The sequence below is a fragment of the Calypte anna genome, chromosome 4A (assembly GCF_003957555.1).
Source record: "Calypte anna isolate BGI_N300 chromosome 4A, bCalAnn1_v1.p, whole genome shotgun sequence".
NCBI classification, from domain to species: domain Eukaryota; kingdom Metazoa; phylum Chordata; class Aves; order Apodiformes; family Trochilidae; genus Calypte; species Calypte anna.
Window position 1 is genome coordinate 26,776,519 of NC_044248.1, and position 10,544 is coordinate 26,787,062.

The window sequence follows — 10,544 nt, forward strand, 5'->3', positions numbered from 1 at the left end:
TTTCACAGTTATTCATGGAATATGAAATTGGAAATTCTGGGAAAAAACTGCTATGAAATTGAAACATGTCAAGAAATACTATATACAACAGAGTACAGTATGGCATAGCACAACTAATAGAATATAAAAGTCTAAATAAACAATTAAAAACCAAATTTGAATAAAACACATTCACTTCACCAGAAGAAAGCTTAGCATTACTTATAAAATGAGATCAGTCTTGTTCTAATGACTTTTTTGTTGAAACTTGTCAAAATTAATGTGGAGTTTCCTAATACTGAAACACTGAACAGTGTTTCACTTACTGAGAAGAGTAACCTGAAACATCATGTAGTACAGGGAACTAGAAAGATGGAACAATCCAGTCTGATTTACTTCACATTTAAAAAAATATTCAGGTTCTCAGTGGGACTCATTTTGGTCTTATATGGGTCACATATTTTCCCTATGTTTATTCTCATAGTTTTATTTTAGATTTTTAACTTCTCAGTTTTCGGAACTTTTTTAAGTCACCATTCCAGATATGAAATTCAGTCACATAAGGATGAAGGTCTAGATCCACAAAAGTGCCTGTGTATCCGTAGTTATATATATATGTTTCTTATGTTCATCATTATATAGACCATCAACACAACTCTCACTAACAGCAGTGCATCATAAAACACAGGAGGGTAATTAGGCATCCCAGTGAACAGTCTTCCTACATTAATACAAGATTGTTCAGCTCATCTACCCATTTCTGACTGTTCAAAGGCAGTAATTAGGAAACAATAAGAAGAAAGTATTTGCTGTGTCTCTGACCCCTATATTTCACTTTGCATATGGCTTAATGAAATTTCATGGTTGCCCTGTATCACAAGAACACTAGAAGTACTTAAGCAAAAAGGCATCTTAGATTTAAGTGGGTAAACAGCAACTCTCAAAAGACAGAGGCATATTTGAACCTTCCCCTTGCCCTGATATGAAAAAGCAGAGAACCACAGACTAGGCAAATAGTTTGCCATGAAATTATTTTGAAAAGTAGGGGTTGCATAAAACCACAATCTATTGAGAGAGGCTTTGCCATATACAAAGCCCAGATGAGTATCTGTGCCCAAGCGCTCACATTGCAGCACACAGGACTGGTCAGGAGACTGGGAGATTCACACAAATGTGTTTATGCATGTACTTGACACAGATTAGTACACGTTACACCTTAACACTGTCAGTGAGAGAGTTTTCCTGGTAAAAACAAAAGCATTCAAGGAGTGCAGTGGCTGAGCATATGTTTGAAAACTACTGAAGACCTTTTGCAGATGTAGCTCTGAGTGACATGGCCAAAGTACCCAAAAAGCATGCAGCTGAGTGAGAAATATGGTATGTATCTGTGTTTAAATCTGTGAAAGGTCACAGAATTCTTTTTAATCATGTGTCCTATAAAGCACTGAAAGTTTGACTGAATCAGTTAACATTTAATCCATGCAAACAGGACTAGCAATGTCCCTACCTGTTCAAGTATGTTTATCTTCTCCAAGGCAACCACTACCTCATAATCTCAGCACTGATAATATTCCTTACTTAATCCCACTATCAAAACAAATGTTGTTGGCTTTAAATGGAATATGTGTTAAACTAATGTGTTAAACTAATATCCATTCAAATACCTGTATGTACTTTACTTCCATCTTCACCTTATCTATGCCTTTACTTTTATTTTAATCCTCAACCTTCTAACACATTCCTATATATCCATTTTTAGCACTACACTTAATCTTCAAAATATTAAATTACAGGAAAGGTTTAGAAAATGGAATACTATTAGATCATGCATTTTATCATCAAAACAGAGTTTCCTGATTTACATGCTCAGACTCATCCATATTTCTCAATGCTACAGTGAAATAACCAAAACAAAACAGAACTGGGAAAAAATTAATATAACTATCAATTCTGTATTATAAAATTTAGCAATTTTTATCAGATTTAATAAGAATTTTTTTTAGTTAATTATCATAAAACACATGTTGGTATCACAGAGAAAATAGCTTTTGGAAGATGTTATTTATAGTCACTGTAGAGCCTTTTCTCATAGGAGCTTAACCATGGAAGAACAAAGGTAGTATTGGGGCTCAGAGGAAGAAACAAGTGGGCAAGTGAAATCTCTACTTTGAAGAAAAAGGTAACGACACATTAGTTGCTCCTAAACAATTGAACAACGTGGACTATGAAACTGCTGATGCTTCCCTTCCTGTCTTGTGGGAGACCAGAGCTAACTCAAATTTCCGACTTAACCAAACAAATCTTACTAATCTCCATTCTTTACTTATCTTTACCTGCAGTTTTCCAATTCGAAGGAAACATTTGACATGAAATTATCTTATTTTTGACTTGGAAGAATTAGTTCTTTTAAGTGAACTAATCCTGAGAAACACGAGACAAATTCTGAGACTGGGCTGCTAACTCTGTATTTAACCACCGAGCAATCAGTCTCAGCTCTTGCAGCCTCTTCTCATACATTAAATGGTTCAGTCCCTTAATCATCTTTGTGGCTCTTTGCTGTATCGACTGCAGCACATCCATGTCTCTCTTGCACCCAGGAACCCAGAACAGGACCTAGCACACCAGATGTGTCTCACTAGGGCTAACCAGAGGGGAAGGATCACCTCCCTTCAATCTGCTGGGGATGCTCTGCCTAATGTAGCCCAGAAGGCTGTTTGCCTTTGCTGCAAGGGCACAGTGCTGACACATACTCAGCTCTTTGTCCACCATTATTAAAATCATTATGGAAAAAACCTTCTCAGTCAACTGCAATGACACTTTATGCTAGTTTGAATTTGTTCTTAGATCTTAAATAAACTTAAATAAATAAATACAGTCTTCATGGGTGTATTATGCATCTCCCTTTGCATACGACATTCTAAAACTCCAGGTCCTCATTTATTTCTCAATAATTTTTTATTAGGTTTTGCTGCACTGTCATTTAAAATTACATGCTGGTGACCTTATTGAGTACCTTAGCATGTTACCATATTTGATGTGGCTTTGAATTCTGTCTCTCTGTGATTTCTGAAATGTCTTGGAAGACTTACTTATATAGCTTCACATAAAAAAAATAAATTCTAATGCATTATAGGTTTACCATCCCTGCAAAACTACATCGGGAGGCTTCAAGTTTCATAATCTAGGCAAAAATACAACTTTTCCAGTGGCAAGAACGATTTTCAGATGTTTTTAATTCTGAAAATGGATGTTTATTTCTGCACGTTTGAATAGAAGATATGAAACTTATGAGAGGAAGGGAAGACGGGGAAGGTCTGGAGAGGACCCCACTGCTGCCCCGGGCAGGGATCTGCTTCCACTCTCCCTTCCCCCGGCCTCTCCTGGTTCCCCCGCTTCTGCCCGGCGACAAGCAGGCAGGGGATCCTCTCCTTCTCGTGGAGCCTCCACCTGCTGCCTTTTGGCTAAGAATGGCAGGGTGTGGCTTCACCAATCTACTTCCCTTTAACCTTCCCATATGGTCCTTAATCTCTCCACTTCCTTCTTAAACTCAGCCACCCTGCTGAGCAGATCATTACCTGGTCACAGGTGGTGTCTCCTGCGAGAGCTCAGATATCCCAGGCAGCCGCTCACCTGGACGGCTGCAGGTCTCTGCAGCAGGGCAGCCTCAGGGCCGCCACAGCTCTTATTACTGGGGCTTTGGACCGAGTGGCCACCATCTCTGGATGCTTTCCTGGGAGAGTGAGGACCCAGATAATCCCTCCAGCCTGCCCGCCCCAACTGCCCCACAAACTGCTGCGTCACGCCCTTGTGACGTAGCGTGACGTAACGTGACGTGACGCGCCCTCCCGCTCAGCCGCCCCGCTGCTGCTCTGACAAAGCCGCGTTTGAATTCCCCGCGGTTCCCCGGCAGGGCCCCAGACCTCCCGAGAGCTGCCGATTCCAGACTCGCTTCGGGTCTCGCTGCTCTCCCTCGGGCTTCCCTGGCTCCGGGAGCCCCCGCTCCCCTCTCTATCGCAGTTTTTAAAGGCACAGCACTCACTGCTGCCGCCGCATCTCTCCTCGTGGTCTGAGGAAACACTTCCAGGTTTTTGTACACAATACAATTGTGGAAGTTCTCTGACTTGTCTAAAACATACACACAACAATCACTCTACAGTACAAAATGTTCTGCTTCACCTCAAAAAAGCTCTGCAATATTTTTTTTCCTATAACAGATCACACAGAAAGTGATGTAGCTAGTGAGTGACTGTAGAAAGAAACGAGAAGGGATCCGAAACATGAGCTTGAAAGGCAAGTGTCCTTCTCAGACTCCACAGAAATTAGAGAGCAGAATTAGAAACATTCACTGGATTTATGGCTCCCTGCTAGATCATTATTTTTCAAAGTTGGAATGACGGTTTTCTGGGATTTTTCTGGTTCTTACCTTTAAAAAGTTAAGGCATAATAAAAAACGTATTCCTTCTCTCTTCAGTTGGGTATTGGTTGAAGAAAGTGAAGAAAGTAAAGAAGGCAAAGAAAGTGGTACTATCAGATAAGATACTAAGACTCCGGCATTTCAGCAAATGTAAAAAAACATGAGCTTTTTTTCTATGTGATTATCATCTTTTAAGAAAGGAGAAAACAATTTAGTTACACTGGAATTATGAAAAACACAAGTTACTGAATTTGATTTTAATCGATCACTGGCTATTTAAGCCTCTTATAGTTTGAGTGTAAACCTACAATAAGTTCTTTACCAATGTACAGATATTTGCATTGCTTGATGAGCTGATAATCAAATGAATAGGGCAGACAGTTCTTCATACATTGTGTTGCCAAAGTTGCAAGAGGCATGGGAGGGGTTCACATATTTTTGTTTTGTTTTTACTGCCAGCTGCTATACTGCTGTGGTGTTTAAAGGCAGCGCCAAATACAGGGTTTTAAAGGTTCTCCTATAATTATATCAGATAGAGAAAGGGCAGGGCATACTTTGACACTGAATCCTTCCTTATTCATGTAGAGCCTGGCTCGAACCTTGGGAAGTTTAACACCTTGCTGAACTGCCTTCCTAGCAAGGCCTGCACTGCCCAAACCATACACTCCTCTCTTCTCTTCCACTACATTAATAAAAGAAAGAAAAAAAGAAAAGAAAAGAAAAGAAAAGAAAAGAAAAGAAAAGAAAAGAAAGAAAAGAAAAGAAAAGAAAAGAAAAGAAAAGAAAAGAAAAGAAAAGAAAAGAAAGAAAAGAAAAGAAAAGAAAAGAAAAGAAAAGAAAAGAAAAGAAAAGAAGAGAAAAGAGAAGAGAAGAAAAGAGAAGAAAAGAGAAGAGAAGAAAAGAAAAGAAAAGAAAAGAAAAGAAAAGAAAAGAAAAGAAAAGAGAAAAAAGTTATTGGTATTCAGGCATGAAATTAACCCCATAATCCCTAAGTTATTTATTGACTTTTTAAAAGTGATTTAAATAATAATATTCGTATCCTCGCTGAGCACTCTTACCTTTATTGCTTTGAGGTGTTTGCAACATTTGTTTTGTTTTGTTAAAAGCATTACATATCTAAGGTGAAACACTAGCAGCCTATTGTACCCTACTTATTTTGCCAATATGCAGGACAATGGATTTAAAAAATTGCCACTGTGATGCCTAAGATATAGGTTGTGGTAATGTTGAACAAGATAGTAGGATTTTGATGAAGGAAATGTGTACTGGAGAGCTAGAAAGCCTCTTTGAATAGGTATCCAAGACTGTATTTCTAAATCCTCTTGTACTTCCTAGGTAGCTATTTCCTAACCCCTCTCCACTAGATATTTTCCACTAAATTTTCTCTACTCCAAAACCTTTCTTTCAGTCATAGTGACAGGAAGGTCTCTTAATTCTTTGCATTCATTTTTCTCTAAAGTCAATTAAATGCACCAGTCATCAACTCTTACATCTTATTTACTGTAACAACCTCCCACATGCTCTGGCAAATATTGTCATTAAAATTTCATGCTTTCTAGGCATTCTCACAAATAAGAAAATTGCACAGTACAAGTTTCTCATTCCCTGTGAGAATTCCAGTGACGTCCCTTTTTCCCCTTTATGAAGCAAAGTGATCAAGTCTACTTTCTGAGCCTCCTTTTGCTACTATGCCAAGCCTTTTTATTCTTATATACTGCTATGACATTGGCTTCCTATTCTATCAATACTACTAACTTCAATTGCTATTTCTTTTATTTTTAAAAAGCACATTATGCTTTCTCATCTCCTGCTCACTATTTTTGAAGACAGAAAACCACAGGCTGTTTGCTTTAGTGTCATCCTCCAAGTCCCATCATGGAAGTCTTGGCATCTCAAACAACTCACATAGTACAAGCTCTAGTAATAGATTTTACATAACTATTTCCTTACTCTCTGATGTATCCTGTGCTCTTTAATATTCCCTAAGTACATGACATTTTTGTGCATGTACTGCTGTTGTCCTGTATAAACAATACAATCTAGCCATTGACCTAGCATGGGCTGATATGATGTTGTGTTGTAAAAATGCATTTTGGCAAATAACTGAGCCTGTTGTTCATTCAGTTTCTTGCCCTCTAAGTTAGTTTGACATTTCTGGCACACAGTCTATCTGTCTTGAATTATTTTGTATACGCAGCTAGGTATAACATCTGACATAAAGCATAGCTGCATAACCTCATCTTCTTAAGCAGTAATTGCTGCCTTTCTAACTTTGTGCATACAGAGAGATCATACAGTATTATGGAAAAAAACCTTGAACATGGCAAACTTCCCTGGAAGTACTTAAAAACCATGTAGATGAGGTACTTCAGGACATGCTCTAGTGGGCAGGGTGATACAGATATTGATATATATCTAATTTTTATTTTATTAGGGGGAGGATGTTAAGTTAGATGCAGTGACCTTAGGTCCTTTCCAACCATGACAATTCTGTTAAACTGTCTTATACTTGCTGAACACTTAAGTTTCTCGTTAAAGAAGGTCTGGTCACACCACAGCATGTGACTCGAAGCCTATCTTTTAATTAACCCATGCAAGGGTAGACATTTGGGGCACTTCATAGCTTTGTTTTCCATTCATTGTTCTCAGTATTCATGATGAAAATGCACTAAACTACACACCAAAGTGCATGTGCTCCATAAATGTGTTTGAATGCTCTACTAAATCCATTGCCTCATAATCCATTCATAGTTGTGAGATCACTTACAAAGCAACTGGATTAGCACCATGTAGAGTATGAAGAGATGGTACCAGAATGGAGCCATGGGTTGAATTTTGAAGCATTATTTTTGAATGAACACTATGATGTATGTCTGAAAGAGATCATATTCCTGTCCCCTTTTTAAAAATGAATTAAAAGCAGCTGGGAGTCTCTTCATGCTTGGATACTACGGCTCAGTGCAGAACAGTGGGACCAAGATGAGCTGTGGGCTGTGGAAAAGAATAAATGTAAGAAAATGGAGGGAAATAGAAGAGGAAGCACCACAGCAGTAAAAGGAAAGCAAAAAGACATTGTATTGCTAGCCAAAATGTCTGCTAGAAAACACTAAATGAAATCACATTCTGCACACAAATAACATGAAAATGTTAGTATGCAGTCAGCATGTGTAAAAGACTTAATCTGAACAGCTTCAGCATCTAAGATATTAGTATCATTGATGTTTCTGAACTTGGAACAGAAAAAGCAGATTACCTATATGGAACTACTTGTCTCTCAAAGCACCCAAATCAAACATTCATGGAGCCATTTAGTATGTTTTTTATGTCTGTGATTTCAGATAATGGCTGTGAAATTTTCGACTGTAGCTAACATATTGGATAATAACCCCCTGGGGCAAGTATTAGCACACCTTTCAGTGAACAAATCATAACTGCAATATTTTTACCTTGACTCTACCATATTATAATGTAACATCTTTTTAGCTATCTCACATTTTCTGAAATGAGCAAATCAGCCTCTTTCACACACAGAACAAGGTACCCAATTCTGTCCTCTGAAAGATGGCCACTTGGAAAGATGGATCCTTTCTAGTACATCACTGCCTGTCGTGACAGATTTTCCAACTTTTAACATGAGGTCGCGTACTGTTTTTTTTTAAGGATAGGTTATCTGAAAAAGTGAACCACTAAAATGTTAAGAAGTGGAAGCTCTCACTTTTCTGTGAAAGATTTCATGAAAATTGAGGGCAAGCCTCAAAAAAAGTCAGTTTATGAATCACAGAGAAAAAATATTTCATAATTACCCCTCCCCCATACCTCTCAAGTTTCAGCAAGAAGACCGAGATGTTAGCTCTGGATTTCTAGCAAGGTGAAAGTCTACAAAAAGCCTTTTCCTATGGGCAGCATCTTATCCCTTATGAATGTGGTCATACTACAAACTGGGTATGGTACAGAAATGTGTTGTAAAAAAGTTCTTAAGAACTATAGTGAGCTGGTAGTAATCCAGTGTGGTTAGGAGCAGAGCACACATGTCCCTTAGAGCCAGGCAATCCTGGCTGACTCCAGGGCTAAATCACAGAGGCATCCTTCTATTACTTCCTCCTGGATTTGAGGACTGGCACATCCTGTTCTAGCTAAGAACGCTGTCTCAATTTCAAATATATTTTGCCAACGTTATAGGTATCAACGTAGAACCTTTTTTTGCTGTTTTACAAGGCATTTCATGTAGATTCTTGAATAAAAAATTTAAAGAGTTAATTTAGCCAACCAGAACACAGTTAGAAACCCTGGGTTAGTTTATCACAATACTTTTAAACAATTTCAGCCTATGATACCCAGGATTATATTCAACCAAGCTAATCTTTGAGACACAGACTTCTAATATTTGTTTTACAGAAACAGTGTTTGCACTCAGATCTTAAAGCATTCCAAGCATCTCTGAAGAGTCCAGATTGTTCTTAGTATTCATGCCAAGTTATCAACAATTTAGAAAACAGTTGCCAAAGGTCATTCCAACTACAGCTGTTTGGAAACATGGAGGGGTTTATTGATCTTTTCTTTTGCATAGCACTTTACAAAAATATATTAATATGTCAAGGAAATAGACCACGACAGCTCTTGATTATGATTTGGTCAAAGGTTGGGGGGCGAGTAGGGAGAGCTGAAGTGACTTTATCAGAGTTGGACGGAGGGTGAAAGACTCCACTGTAATGCTATTGTGAGGTCCCTGTGTAGTAATACTGTTCTCATGATGTGCCTTTGACCTGGCACTGTTCTTGTCTCTCAACAAATTAAGGAAGCTGGCTCAGCTGGTTGGGAAAGAGCTCATTAGGCATGGCAGTTTAGGTGGCACAAATTTCACAGCTCCAAACCAATCTGGAGTCCTCCCAGAAATACAGGTATTGTACTAAAACAAATCACTAATCCCAGAGACCAGCTCTGACTGCTTTTATGAAGTACTATGAATCATAATCTTTAGGAAAACTAAATGGCTGCTATCCAATTTAGCAGCTGGATTATATTAGTTCACATTTTTAAGGACAAAGGTTATAATAACAAGATCTTGCCTTACTCAATTTATTCAATTAGGTAACATAGTTAGCTTAATGGTTCTGTAACAGTTTGCTGGTGATAGGAGCGATATAATTTGTTTTTTCTAGGTAATACCAAAGAAGGGTATTTAATACATGATGGCAGCCTAGTAGAGAGCAGGCAGCTGGGATAAAAGATGGGGCAAGGAAACATGACAAGACATTAATGATAGAGATGAAGCCTGAGTCAGAGTACTTAGGGCCTTGAAAACAGAAGCAAAAAGTTTAAACCTGATAAACCAGCCAAAAGAAAATGGAGAACCCCCCCCCCAAATGAGTGTGTCTTAATACAGACACACACATGATGTACATATGTTTATAGAGCTTAGGACTGGAACAATGGATTTTTGCTGTCTATTCAACACTCTCTAGCATTATATTTTCTAAGGAATAACATTTGTGAATATCATAATAGGCTAATGAACAAGAAAATTTATTTCAGCTGTTTAATTCAGCAGTTAAAGCTGCTCTTATTTCTGTTGTATTGTGATGCATCTTAGTAATTAGATAATTTTGAGTTTTATATGATTCACATTATGGAGCAGAATTTGGTTTATAAGCTGTAGGAGATGCTAAACGTTTTTAAGGTACAAGCTATCTTATCTACAGACCTGAAAATATCTAGAAAGCAGTTACGTTGGTATGTATAACAGCCGTAACATTTAATAGCTGCTTTTTTATACAAACAGGTTTTACTTACTAGCAGAATGAGGAGAAGGAGAAAGCTGGTGAGGTGTTTTGAAGTGTGAAAAAAGGCTGCACGCTTGTTTGTTTTCAAGACTGAACTTTCAATTGCTTTCTTTCACTTGCTGCTCGCACAGCTCGGGCCAACCAAAACGCATACAACTTTAGGAGCTGCCAAGAGCCCTTATCAAAGCCAGTAAACTCTTCTCACGCGATTTATGAAGGTTCCACTCCTGATGGGAGCTCCGGCTTCCCCAGAACCCTTTTCCCTGGGGCCGCCAGGCGGGGTGGCGGGGGGTTCCCGCCGGAAAAGTCCGGAGGGCTGAGAAGGATGAAGCTGGGCTCTTCTCTCTGGCCCCTGGTCTCAAGATCATCCA